Genomic DNA, 14,281 nt, shown 5'->3' on the forward strand with positions numbered 1-14,281 from the left:
TTTTTGACTTTTTAAAAGCTGAACTTATTTGGCTTGATGGTCAACACCGATTGTTCACAGAACACTTCATGTGAATTTTGCAGTTTAGCAAAGTTTTTGAAATGTCACTGGTTTAAATTACCCAATGCCATTAATAAAATGTGTTTACACTTTTATAATGGCTTTCATGAATAGGCTAAACATGTATAAATAGTTAAGGGTCTACATACTATTCATATGACTATTTCATCATTTACATTGAAATTAGGTATTTCAAATAATTTATAAAGGATTAAAACGCATTTATAATGGCTTAATCATGAAAGTTATGTATAACCAAAAAATGCTGGTCATATTCTGTCTGGTCCATGTGCAGGGCTGCCCAACCCTGTTCCTGGAGAGCTACCCTCTTGTAGGTTTTTCGCTCCAACCGCAGTTGTAAACTGACCCAATTCAGCTTATCAACCACCTAATTGTTATAAATAGGATGGGCTAGATTATGGTTGGCACAAAAACCTACAGGACGATACCTTTCCACGAACAACGTTGAGCATCTCTTTAAGATATGAAGGTTTGGAATGAGGAGGGGATGTTGAGCAATGCCGCTGAAGCTTGTGCATTCAACATTATTAGCACTTCATAGCACAGCATGCCAGGCTACATACAGTACTTAAACACACACACACACACAAAATGTTCTACAAAAACATTGGAAAATAAACATTGATAGGAAAACTGAAAGTAACACAACATTACAGAGCTTCAAATCTAGGTGGAACTACAGTGTCTTTAGAAAGTGTTCACACCCCTTTTCCCACATTGTTGTTGTGTTACAGCTTGAATTTAAAATGGATTAAAGCAGATTGTGTCACGGGTCTACACACAAATGAATTAAAATTAATGAATTAAAAATGAAAAGCTGAAATGTCTTGAGTCAGTAGGTATTCAACACCTTTTTTTTTGCTTAACAAGTCACATTAGATGCATGGACTCACTATGTGCAATAGTGTTTAACATGATTTTTGAATGACTCTCATCTCTGTACCCCACAAATACAATCATCTGCAAGGTACCTCAGTCGAGCAGTGAATTTAAACACAGATTCAACCACAAAGACCAGGGAGGATTTCCAATGCCTCACAAAGAATGCCCATGATACTTGGTAAAACACTTAAAAACATACATTGAATGTCCCTTTGCTGGTTGCATGGTTAAGTTATTGCACTTTGGATGGTGTATCAATACACCCAGTCACTACAAAAGGTTCAGGCGTCCTTCCTAACTCAGTTGACGGAGAGAAAGGAAACTGCTCAGGGATTTCACCATGAGGTCAACGGTGACTTTAAAACAGTTACAGTTTAATGGCTGTGATAGGAGAAACTGAGGATGGTTCAACAACATTAGTTACTTCACAATACTAACCTAAATGACAGAGTGAAAAAAAGAAAGCCTGTACATAAATAAATATTCCAAAACATGCATCCTGTTTGCAATAAGGCACTAAACTAAAACTGCAAAAAATTGTGGCAAACAAATTAACTTTATGTCCTGAATATTGTTAGGTTTGAGGGAAATCCAACACAACATATCACTGATTACCACTCTTCATATTTTCAAGCATGGTGGTGGCTGCATCATGTTATGGGCATGCTTGTCACCGGCAAAGACTAGGGAGTTTTTTGGGGATAAAATAAAACAGAATAGAGCTAAGTACAGGTAAAATCCTAGAGGAAACCTTGGTTGAGTCTACTTTCCAACAGATGCTGGGAGACAAATTCACCTTTCAACATGACAATAACCTAAAATACAAGGCCAAATATACACTGGAGTTGCTTACCAAGATGATATTGAATGTCCCCGAGTGGCCTAGTAACAGTTTTGACTTAAATTGGATTCAAAATCTATGGCAAGAATTGATAATGGCTGTCTAACAATGATCAACCAACTTGAAAGCGCCTGAAGAATTTTTTTAAATTATAATGTGCAAATATTGTACAACCCAGGTGTGTAAAGCTCTTAGAGAGAGATTAATCCAGAAAGACTCAGCTGTAATGTAACATGTAATGACTCAGGGGTGTGAATACTTGTTAATTAGATATTTCTGTATTTCATTTTCAATCCATTTGCAAACATTTCTAAACCATGTTTTCCGTTTGTCATTATGGTGTGTAGATTGGTGAGAAAATAAACTAATTTAATCAATTTTGAATTCAGGCTGTAACACAAAATGTGGAATAAGTCAAGTGGTATGAATACTTTCTGAAGGCACTGTATACCCACAGCAAGATTGTTTGTGATAACGGAAGATAAAGGAAAATAGTCAAATACACAACCAAAGTTTTTATATACTGTATCTTGTGTGGATATAAGCTTGCCATGACGTAGAAAAAGCTTTACATTTCCAACTGCCACAGTTACAAACCCTTACAAATGGATTCTGCTCAGAAAAATCACACGTCTACAAAAAAAAAAAAACACTGTTCAGAAGTCTCCATTACAAATGTTGCGCGGTGTATACATTCCTGCAGTGAAAAGGAAACAGCATGACCATGTGAATATTATCCATACATAGGTTGAAAACCCTTTAGCATGATATGGGTCTTTCACAGACAGGTCCAAAAGCTTGAAGTGGAATGCTTGACTTTGGCATCCAAAAGACCAGAAGTGTGAAATGTAAGCACTGGACTTTTAGGTTCTTCATTCGCCTTTCAAAAAGTCACTTCTTCGTGAACTTCGAGTCGGAGTAGTTTTCAGCGAGTAGAGTGGAACGTGAGCCGATATAATTTAAGCCAAGCTCCTCTGCCGTGGCTTGATCCTCAGATACAGCTAAAAAAAATAAGAAAATACCATTTTAAAGATCATATAACTATGGTAAGCAGGGGGCTGAGATTCTCATTTAGATGTCTCAATTTAGATTCAGCATTATTACATAACATTCTTAAGTGACAGGATTTCCCCCACTAGTTAAAGAAATCTATTAATCATTGCCAGATCTGGGATGATCTCCATATGTGAAATGGCAGAGTTTTTGTCAAGGAGGTTACGCATAGAGCTGGTAGGTCTTTACAAGGCATGCGTGACTAAGAAATATTAGCGTTGCATAGCACAATGTATTACTAATACAACTAATATAAGGACAGAACATTAGACAGGAGTAGAAACTAACGTGGGCATTGTTTAATGCGTTTCACAGGACAAAACATTCCCAGCATTCCAACGTAGGTAAGCAGGGGGGTGTTACAGGTGCCCTAAAGGGACAAAGGGACCTCTATGTAGGCCGTCATTGTAAATAAGAATTTGTTCTTAACTGACTTGCCTTAGGTTAAATAAATAAGAACACGGTTGTCAGGTTTTTTTTTGCTGGCTACACAGACAGAATTATTGCATTTTGGCAGATGGGGATCAATCATCCAGCGTGAGGTAGAGAGAGGATTGAAAACCAATTCTGAACTCTTTGGTAGAGATGCTGTGAAATCCCACTGGAGCAGTGTGAGAAAATGCGTGCATGCATAACCTACTGGTAATTACCCTGTTTCGACCCTACACTTAATACAGACTGCCATTTATTTTGTGATGCCCGGCCATTAGTGACCGGAGTTTGTTGGAGGCTTGCCTTTTAATGGAAATTTTACGGTATATGGAGAGATCCTAGATAAGCATTCCTCCTCTTAGACGCTTTGTGGAAATGGCCCTTGGTCAAAACCACTGGATATTCCTATACTAAACCACTGCTCTGAATACAATATGGAGCTGCAGCCCACAGACAATTTGCTGGATTCCAAATTGACTGCTCTTCACTCTGCCTATGATTTTTTGCCACATTTCTTACACCTATCCAATCATTTCAGGTCTACAGGAGTGCCTAGGACTTAGGAACTAGGGGTAGAGCATATGTGTGGCCAGGCTAGTGTCCCTACTCTCTCTCTTGCTCACCCCTAGCAGGTTTCTTGGAATGTAGCCCTCTCGGTCTCCGCAGCGTGCCCACCACCACTCTATCTCGTCCTTGTCCTCGCGCCGCAGCACCGTCATGCAGTTGCCTTCCTGGAAGGCCAACTCGTCATCGACCTCAGCCTCGTAGTCCCATAGGGCGTACACCACCCCACGGTTCATGATGCCCATCTTCTCCTGTACACCTGCATCAACACAAAGTCACACCCAACTCGTCAGGAACAAGACGTTAAGATTCAATTTCCGCTAAAACGTGTTATGGAGGGCAGAATGTTAGAGTAGATGAGGGTAGCTACATTTTGTAAACCAGCGGAGGGGTCGAGTGCAAAACGGAAAAAGAGTAGACACACGGATTGTTTTGAGCAAATCATGTTTGTGCTTTGTCTCCAGTCAGATTACACTAGCGGTCTCACCGTAGAGGAACTGGGAGCACTGTGCGTAGCCCTCCTCCATCTCCTCGCACTTGTCTGCCGCTGTCTGCATGTCACTGTAGGTGGTGGCGAACACAGCAGCCCCGGACTCCACCAGGAACTTACACACCTGCACATTGTTACAGGAGGCCGCACAGTGCAGTGGAGTCCTGGAAGAGAGAGACACGGAGAGGTAGAGTGAGGTAGGAATGGAAGAAAGAAAGGGAAGGAGGGCAGAGGGAGAAGGAGATAAGAGAGGGAACAAGGTGGGAGAGTTGGAGGAGATGAGAGCAAGAGGAGGGGTGAGGGAGAGAAGGAGGGGAGAGATAAAAAAAAACTAACTCTAATAATAGTGGGCGACTGACTGTATGTTACAGCCTTATTCTAAAATTGATTAAATATTATTTTTCCCCTCAGCAATCTACACGCAATAATGACAAAGCGAAAAGTGTTTTTAGAAATTGTTGCCAATTTATTTGAAAAAAAATGAAATAACACATTTACATAAGTATTCAGACCAGGGAATAGGAGACTAGCCAGGATCGAGGGAAAGATGAATGGAGCAAAATACAGAGAGATCCTTGTTGAAAACCTGCTCCAGTGCACTCAGGACCTCAGACCGGGGCGTAGGTTCACCTTTCAACAGGTCAACGACCCTAAGCACACAGCCAAGACAACACAGGAGTGGCTTTTGGACAAGTCTCTGAATGTCTTTGAGTGGCCCAGCCAGCCAGAGCCCGGACTTGAACCCAATCGAACATGTCTGGAGAGATCTGAAAAATAGCTGTGCAGCAACGCTCACCATCCAACCTAACAGAGCTTGAGAGGATCTGCAAAGATGAATAGGAGAAAATCCCCAAATACAGGTGTGCCATGCTTTTATACCCAAGAAGACTCGAGGCTGTAATCGCTGCCAAAGGTGCTTTAACAAAATAGAGTGTAAAGTGTCTGAATACTTATGTAAATATTTTTTCAATGTCATTATGGGTTATTGCATGTAGATTGATGAAAGGGAAACAAATGTAGTCCCTCAAAGGCTGTAAAGTAACAAAATGTGGAAAAATTTGAAAAAAAAAATGTTGAATAAAACAAAGGATATTTTTCCTATTCCGGAGCGAGTGTACATATGAAGTGGCTTTGTTGAGTGTAAAAGTGACAATTTGAAACAGGTCCTATACACTAGATTTAGAGCTATTTGATAACTTTAGTTGTGATGATGGGGTGCATGATGCGACTGTAGGCCATTGATGATTAAAGTCGCAAATGAAAGCTTGCGCTCTGTTCCTTGCCTCAGACTGCACATGCTGTCCTCTCATCAAGCGATCATATTTTCACCCATCAATTTAGTCTTGACTAATACAGTACCAGTCAAAAGGTTTGGACACACCTACTCATTCCAGGGTTTTTCTTTATTTGTACTATTTGCTACATTGTAGAATAATAGTGAAGTCATCAAAACTATCAAATAACACATATGGAATCATGTAGTAACCAAAAAAGTGTTAAACAAATCAAAATATATTTTACTTTATGTAAAATTAGTATCGATTTAGAATGAATTGCCCCTTATCAAATGGCCAGGAACAGGGGCAAAAAACATCTGCTCTCGAATAGTGAATGGAGGCCGCTTTCCTGCCATGGCGGACTGGTAGGCTACTCCTGATTTATAGTGGAGCATGTGCTTAATATGAGCAGCTGAAAATAAATATAGTAGCAGTATCCTCTTCAGTGGCAACCATCAAAACCCTGCTTTCACACTGGATTACATATAGAAAAGTCTGGGCTTATAAGAACACGCATTTCATATACAGGCCCACATAAGCTCTAATTTGCATATTGGGGTTTTGAAAAAATCATCACCTCAGAAAGCGCTGTCCATTGTGTTGCGTTAGGCTTTGAAACAACATCCACAATGACCATGTTTTCCAGTGAGTTTCAAGCTGTTGTTGAACTTCTTTCTTCAAATTGATCAATCACAGTGCGGTGAGTTTGAAAAACATGATACTGTTCTGATAAATGTTTGATGTGATTTTCAATTGCATTTATGTCCGAGTGGTTAGACTAGAGGGACAATAGAGCGCTGAGTACCAGGCGAGTTGGGTACACCAACGCATGTCCAGAGTGCATAAAAGGAGATTACCTTGACTCAACGGTTACATGGAATTTTACTGCATGTACCCCAATATCCATACCAGCACAACTTTTAGTATGTTTGGCTAAAACATGACCTCATACTATATAGTATGCTAGTATGGGGTATTTGGTGTGGCTTACATACCGGAGGCAGAGTCACCTGTCCCGTGACCTCCGGAGCCTTCATGTTGAGGGTGTCCTCCCCCAGGTCCTGCTCCCCTGCGCTGGGGTATGGAGGGGGGTGGGTACTCCTCCAAGTAGGTTTCTGGCTGATGGGGGGGGCGGGTGGCAGGGATCTGGCTCCTCTTCCTCCAGCAACGGGGGCATGGTGTGGCTGGAGGAGGAAGAGGGCTCTGGGATGGGCGAGCGGGGGGGCACCTGTGCATCTTCCTCGGTCTCAGCGAGGGACGCTGCAGCGGTGAAAACTTGGGACGTACCAGTGCAGTCTGGGGCTCCACCGGCACTGGCCCCCTCCTTCCATGTTCCTCCACCTTCACCCTCGTAGGGAGACGCCACACCAGTCTCCATGGCGGCCAGTGTGGTCTTCTGGTAGAGAAGCTTCTGGATGTTGGGCCCCGCGGGGCCCTCAGGCTCTGTGATGGAGCTGCGCTTCTTGAGGGGTCGCGGGGCATGGTGCAGCCGACGGCGCAGGGCTTCCAGGTCGGCGTCGCTGGGGTGCCGGTGAGGGTGCGAGATGAAGGGGAGGAGCTTGGTGGGGCTGAAGGGACGAGGGGCCCGCTCCGTCTCCTGGCCCCACTGGCTCTCAGGTGCCAGAGACGCCAGGCCGGGACCCCCCTGGTCCACCTCGAAATCGCCGGCCCCCAAATGGAGTCCTGGAGGAGCGACTGCTGCCCCCCACTGCCTGAGATGACTGATTTTCCATACATTATCAGAGAGAGAGTGAATGGTCAATCTAGCATGCTAACACAATAACATCTTTTAAAAGAGTATTTTCCAAAACAATAACAGAAAATGCAGAATGATTTGAACAAATTACTCAGTTTAGTAACATGGTAAAGATCCAGGAGTCACAGGAGTAGCCAAGACACGACAGTAGCCCATGGCTCCTTCTCTCACCTCTGGGCTGCGTGCGTGTCAGAGTGCCCCCGCCTGTCCTGGGCTGTTGGGTGTACATGGAGTAGATGGAGGAGGCAGCCACCGTCTGTAGCTTCTGGAGGACAGGCACTGCCGCTGTGGAACTCTGGAGGATCCGGGGTGAAGGGGCGCACCGTAGCCGCCGGAGGAGCCTCCTGCTTGGGTGGCAGAGGCAGGGTGTGGCTGTGGATGGGCGGAGGTGCACACAGATGGAGGGAGGCGTACGGTTTTGCCTTGCCCGGGAAGGTGCCCGTGCTGTAGGGCGGTTTGCCGAAAGTCGGGGGCTTGGTAGGGATAGGAGGTGGCACCTTGCCGAGAGCCTTACCACCCGCCTATCAAGTCAAGAAGACCGTAACATACATAGTATGATGAAAATTAAATGCATAATAATATAACTGCAACAATGTCAGTTAACAGATGGTTTTATCCAATGCAACTGTTCAAACACAAATCCAGTATGTGGGCCATGAGGGAATCAAACCTACAAATGGTGTTGCAAGTACAACGCTCCAACCAAAAAACAACCCTGTGTATCAAAAATACATTGAAGCTGCTTCATTGTCTAATCGGGCATTTATGGAAAAGCTAAAAATAAAAATGGAAAGCAGAATAATCTATATCTCTGACCACATTCTCTGTGGGTCTGTGATCATTTCTAGGAAGGATGGAAGTCGGGTAGGGAGGAACATAGCAAGGGAGCATCTTTTAAGTATACTGTATGAACGTTCAAAAAAATGCTTCTGAAAATCAGTGCCTGGGTATCCCTCAAGAGGTCCTCGCTGCTCGGATTGTTCTGTGAGTGGACGGGAGCGGGGGCGGCAAACATAGAAATGTGACGCCCCTTTTGGTCCTTGAGGGTCTCGGCATCTCCTGCAACCACAGAGGAAATCACATCAGAACATTATCTGAACCATATGACATTTACATTATTAAAACCAAATGACATAACATTATCCAAACCATATGACGTCCACATAAGAACGTCCACCAAACATAATCAAGAGGGTCAGAACCATATACACGTCACAATCACTGTAACCTGGAGGCAGTCTTTATTTTGAATATATTCCCAGCATCAGTTTAATAAAACACTATACTACACCTGACATTAATTTCTAAATTAATGAAATATGGCTTTAGCAAGAATTCCCTTCATTAATTCAAAATTGCACAAATTCTTGGATGACTGAAAACCTGTCGGAGCTGGGAGAAGTGTTAACACATGGAAAGAGCACTTGAATTGCAAAGGCAGATATACACAATCTACTACTACTACTACACAGTTACACACATGCACACTAACACAGCCACAAGCGCACAATCACAATTGAACACACACAAAGTAAAATCATCCATAACGAAAAACAACATTCTTACCTGGGTAGGGTTTAAGCGGTCTAGGAGGGGCCTTCATGGAGGAGTCTGGCATGGGTAAGGTGATGGTGCCGTCGGGGTAGGCAGGCTTGATCAGCAGCTCCTGTCGGCTGGGCACCGGAGGCCCTGGGGCCGCAGTGGAGGACAGGATGTAAGGACCCACGGCCGCCACCCTGGAAGGACCACATGGCTGCAGGGCCTGGCTCTTTGTGGGGACCTGGAGAGAATGTTTGGGTAACACATTATCTAAAGTTAGCAGGTATGACACTTTATTAGTTGTTATTAGCATATATGAGCCTTTATAAAATCTTATTATGAGCCTTATATGTTATGTCACCCTATGTAGGCCAGGGATGGGCAACTGGCGGCCCGCGGATCACTTTCCATTAAAAAATAATAATAAATAGAATTATAAATGTTTTTAGGAACTCAATGGGGGTCTCAACTATCTGCTGTCAAGAGGGAGCTGCTAAAATGTTTTACTTGCAACAAAATGTCACTTTGTGACCCCCAAAGTATGGATGTGGGTATTCAGACCCTTGAGCCTCTGTGGACCCTCGTGATTAGTTCCGATTTTCTGTGGCCCCCACCCCCATCAAAGTTGCCCATCCCTGATGTAGGGATGCAGGAGTAAAATATTACTCCTGCACACATCACATTTATCTCATGGACAGTGAGGTCTTGCATCTATGAATTGGAGTGGTGATACATTTCCCTGGCCCCATTCCTAAGCTTCATTTAAAAAAATGTGGGGCTGATGTGGTCCACTGCCCTAAGGGAACAATAAAGCTTTTGAACATCGACTTGACTCACGGGCAAGTTCGCCTTCTGCTGTAGCGCTGCCTTCTTCTTCCACAGGCGTTCGCGGAGTTCGGCCACTCGCTTGTCCATGGTGGCCACCTCCAGGCTGCGCTTGCTCAGGCTCTCACGCTGCTATTGCAACTTGGCACTCTGGTCCTGGTTCAGCTTATTCCTCAGCTTAAATCGGGGGGAGAAGGGAGAAAGAGCTAGAGTCAGCTTTATGTGTGTATAGCGATTTTCCTACTACTGAGCCCAACTAAGCCGAGCCAAACCAATCTCTACTAAGTTTGCCTGGTTACATATCCACCATAGTTGCTGGAACCGTGCTGAAAAGGACCGTGTAAAAAGAAAACTTCAGAGCCAGCAGTTTTGTTCGGGGGGTATACACTATATATACACACAAAAGTATGTGGACACCCCTTCAAATTAGTGGATTCGGCTATTTAGGCAACTGACAGGTGCATAAAATTGCTGACAGGTGCATAAAATTGAGCACACAGCCATATATAAAAATCGTCTGTCCTTGGTTGCAACACACTACCGAGTTACAAACTGCCTCTGGAAGCAACGTCAGCACAATAACTGTTCGTTGGAAGCTTCATGAAATTGGTTTCCATTGCCGAGCAGCTGCACACAAGCTTAAGATCACCATGCGCAATGCCAAGTGTCGGCTGGAGTGGTGTAAAGCTTGCCACCACTGGTATCTGGAGCAGTGGAAACGCGTTCTCTGGAGTGATGAATCACGCTTCAACATCTGGCGGTCCGACCAATGAATCTGGATTTGGCAGATGCCAGGAGAACAATACCTGCCTGAATGCATAGTGCCAACTGTAAAGTCTGTTGGAGGAAGAATAATGGTCTGGGGCTCTTTTTCATGTTTCGGACTAGGCCCCTTAGTTCCAGTGAAGGGAAATCTTAATGCTACAGCATACAATGACAATCTAGACAATTCTGTGCTACCAACTTTGTAGCAACAGTTTGGGAAAGGCCATTTCCTGTTTCAGCATGACAATGCCCCCATGCTCAATGCGAGGACCATACAGAAATGGTTTGTCGAGATCGGTGTGGAAGAACTTGACTGGCCTGCCCAGAGCCATGACCTCAACCTCATCGAACACCTTTGGGAATTGGAATGCCGACTGTGAACCAGGCCTAATCACCCAACATCAGTGCTGTGGTTATGATGTTATTTTGCAGAGTCTACCTGTAAATGCCACAAAAAGAAACTTCTGTGGATGCAGACAAATCTGATCACACACACACGCAACACACGCAAGCACAGAGAGACAGACATTTATTTATTTTTTAACCTTTATTTAACCAGGCAAGTCAGTTAAGAACAAATTCTTATTTTCAATGACGGCCTACCAGGGAACGGTGGGTTAACTGCCTGTTCAGGGGCAGAACAACATATTTTTTACCTTGTCAGCTCAGGGATTCAATCTTGCAACCTTACGGTTAATTGGTCCAACACTCTAACCACCTGCCTCACGAGGAGCCTGCCTGTTACGCGAATGCAGTAAGAAGCCAAGGTAAGTTGCTAGCTAGCATTCAACTTATCTTATAAAACACAATCAATCAATCATAATCACTAGTTATAACTACACATGGTTAAAGATGTTACTAGTTTATCTAGCGTGTCCTGCGTTGCATATAATCGATGCGGTACGTGTACCTAACCACAAACCTCAATGCCTTTCTTAAAATCAATACACAGAAGTATATATTTTTAAACCTGCATATTTAGCTAAAAGACAGGTTAGCAGGCAATATTAACCAGGTGAAATTGTGTCACTTCACTTGCGTTCATTGCACGCAGAGTCAGTGTATATGCAAGTTTGGGCCGCCTGGCTCGTTGGGAACTAATTTGGCAGAATTTTTACGTAATTATGACATAACATTGAAGGTTGTACAATGTAACAGCAATATTTAGACTTAGGGATGCCACCCATTAGATAAAATACGGAACGTTTCTGTATTTCACAGAAAGAATAAACGTTTTGTTTTCAAAATTATAGTTTCCGGATTCAACCATATTAATGACCTAAGGCTCGTATTTCTGTGTTATTATGTTATAACTAGGTCTATGATTTGATAGGGCAGTCTGAGCGACGGTAGGCACCAGCAGGCTCGTAAGCATTCATTCAAACAGCACTTTCATGCGTTTTGCCAGCAGCTCTTTGCTGTGCTTAATGTATTGAGCTGTTTATGACTTCAAGCGTATCAACTCCCGAGATTAGGCTGGTGTAACCGATGTGAAGGGGCAGCTCTTGGGGAACTGTGGATATTGGAGGGCTGGTGGCCTGGCAGTTGGGAGCTTGGGGCGGTGGCTGATAGGTTGCTGGTTTGGGTCCCCGTTTTTGACCTTGTGGGAGAGCTGTCGACATGCTCTTGAGCAGGGTGTTGAAGCTGGTTGCTTCTGTGGGTCGCAATGGATGGGAGTCTGTTACATGACTGAAAGTAATGTAAATGTTGAGCTGTTTCTCTGCAAGTAGATACGTTTTAATATTCAAATGTTTATTTTTGTAAATTATATAATAATACAAAATAAAACAAAATATGTTGTCTAGTGTCAAACTTTCTCTTGCAGGAAGTGAACAGAGATATATCCTTTATGCAATTAATTAATGCTTATATCGATCTGATGACATTCATAGTAACTCATCATCACATTCATTAACATTCTGCATGCAATGCATAGGCCTAGTGATTATAATATAGCTCATCGTAATATAACACAGTCGGTGTGTTACATGAATAAACATGCGTAGTCTCTTGATAAGCCTTGTATTCTTCAATACAACAATTATATTTCCATGTTGAGTGCAAAAGCTAAAAGCTAGTCAGATGGATAACTACAACACTTGAATTTGGAATTTCAGTTTCTACATTTCCTGACACTCCATTGCTGGCAACCACGGACCAGTATTGTATAGTTATCAGTAAAACAAGTATCCTAAAGTCTATAGACATAGCCATTCAGATTTTACATTATAATGTTGGCCTACACGCATAATCGTAGTCTACTTTGCAATATACTGCCATTTTATCAAATGATTCTTCAGTGATGAAAGTTTTCATCCATGCTTTATGGGCTCAGTATACCTATGATTGCCTAACTCATCACTAGGTATTTCATTCATTCTCATAAACAAAACGTTTTTCTACAAACAACTTTGACATGTTAGGTCAATCATTGCAGTCACAGTTCCATCTTGTATAATGGTTATATTCTCCTCCCAGTAGCAAGTGGCAGGGTGGTCATCGACTGCAATATATACATTCTGATTTGTGGTTTTCAAATTACGGTTGCCCGCAGCCCATGAATGACAATTTCAGTTTGTGTGGTCATTCCAATACGTTTGTAAATGGTTCCAGGTGGTTTCGAATGTCTAATTATTCATTTTGTTAGACAGTTTATTCTCGAGTCTTGAGTTTTACTACAGATTCTTCTCACCAGTATACTTTTGGGCAAATATCAGGTTTAGTCATTTGCAGGCCTTTGCCCTTCCTTACTAATAAACGGTCAATCTGTAGTGGGGAAAGTTATTTAAATTTATGCTCCGATGTGCTTCGTAAGTAAAAGGCCACAACAGCGGTTACCAACAGGTCTATCGTGATCTCCAAGCATTTCCATAAAAAACAATAAACCCAAAGACATGATTTATAAACTAATAAAGCCTTGCTTTCCTATTTATTTTATTTTTTTACATTTGTTTCGCACTGTTAAGCGTAGGTGCACTTGATTCAGCAGCCCTAGTGCCGGGAAGGAAAAGTAGGCTACAATTATGCATGTAGACCAAAATTATAATGTAATCAAGTGCACTATGCCTACACACTTTAGAATACATGTACTTGTTATTACTCATATTCTACATCAAATGCCCTCAGACGAGGTTGTTTCACTCCATATGTTCTCTCGATGCGTTGTTATTCCTGGTTCCCGATGGTTTACAACTTCTCTTGGGCCTTTTGTTCCTTCCCGCAACATATGTTTGGCTCATCTGGTTTTCCATGCTTCTTGTAACCACCTTAACTCTCAAGCACTGGTATAGCTTGCACAATTGTTTTGTTAGTTCTATTTCTTTCTGAGAAAGAGATATATAGTTCCAAATCTTGAATTTAAGGGGGTACAGGTAATTTTAGATAGTTGGTACATAACTTTTAAACAATAGATCTTGTTAATTAGGGAAATATCATTTCTATGTGAAGGGTACAATTAATTTGTTAAACAGCTGTAAGTATGACCATTTGCCACAAGAGATAGTATACAAAGTGGTGTAGACATGTTATTTTTACCAGTTTAAAAACAGATCTAGGAAGTTTAACCTCAAATTACTTCCAGCAATTTCCATGAGAAATTCTCATACAAAAATGAATTCCCCCAATTATCCATCAGAAGCAACTATATCCTCTTGTCCATCCATTCTTCGTAGTGCTGAGATTTTTTCCCCTAAACTTTACATTTTCTAAATGGATGATTATGGTTAAACAGTTTCCAGTAGTGTACAACTTGTTGGTGAAAAGAAAGCTTAAAAGGC

At 42.5% G+C, this 14,281-nt stretch overlaps 1 pseudogene; it reads right to left on the reverse strand.

Moving 5' to 3' along the window:
• Positions 1-2,334: 2,334 nt before the first annotated feature.
• LOC110485116 lies at positions 2,335-12,754 on the reverse strand (annotated as a pseudogene).
• Between the last annotated feature and the right edge of the window lie 1,527 nt (positions 12,755-14,281).

The sequence above is a fragment of the Oncorhynchus mykiss genome, chromosome 13, assembly GCF_013265735.2.
Source record: "Oncorhynchus mykiss isolate Arlee chromosome 13, USDA_OmykA_1.1, whole genome shotgun sequence".
NCBI classification, from domain to species: Eukaryota; Metazoa; Chordata; class Actinopteri; order Salmoniformes; family Salmonidae; genus Oncorhynchus; species Oncorhynchus mykiss.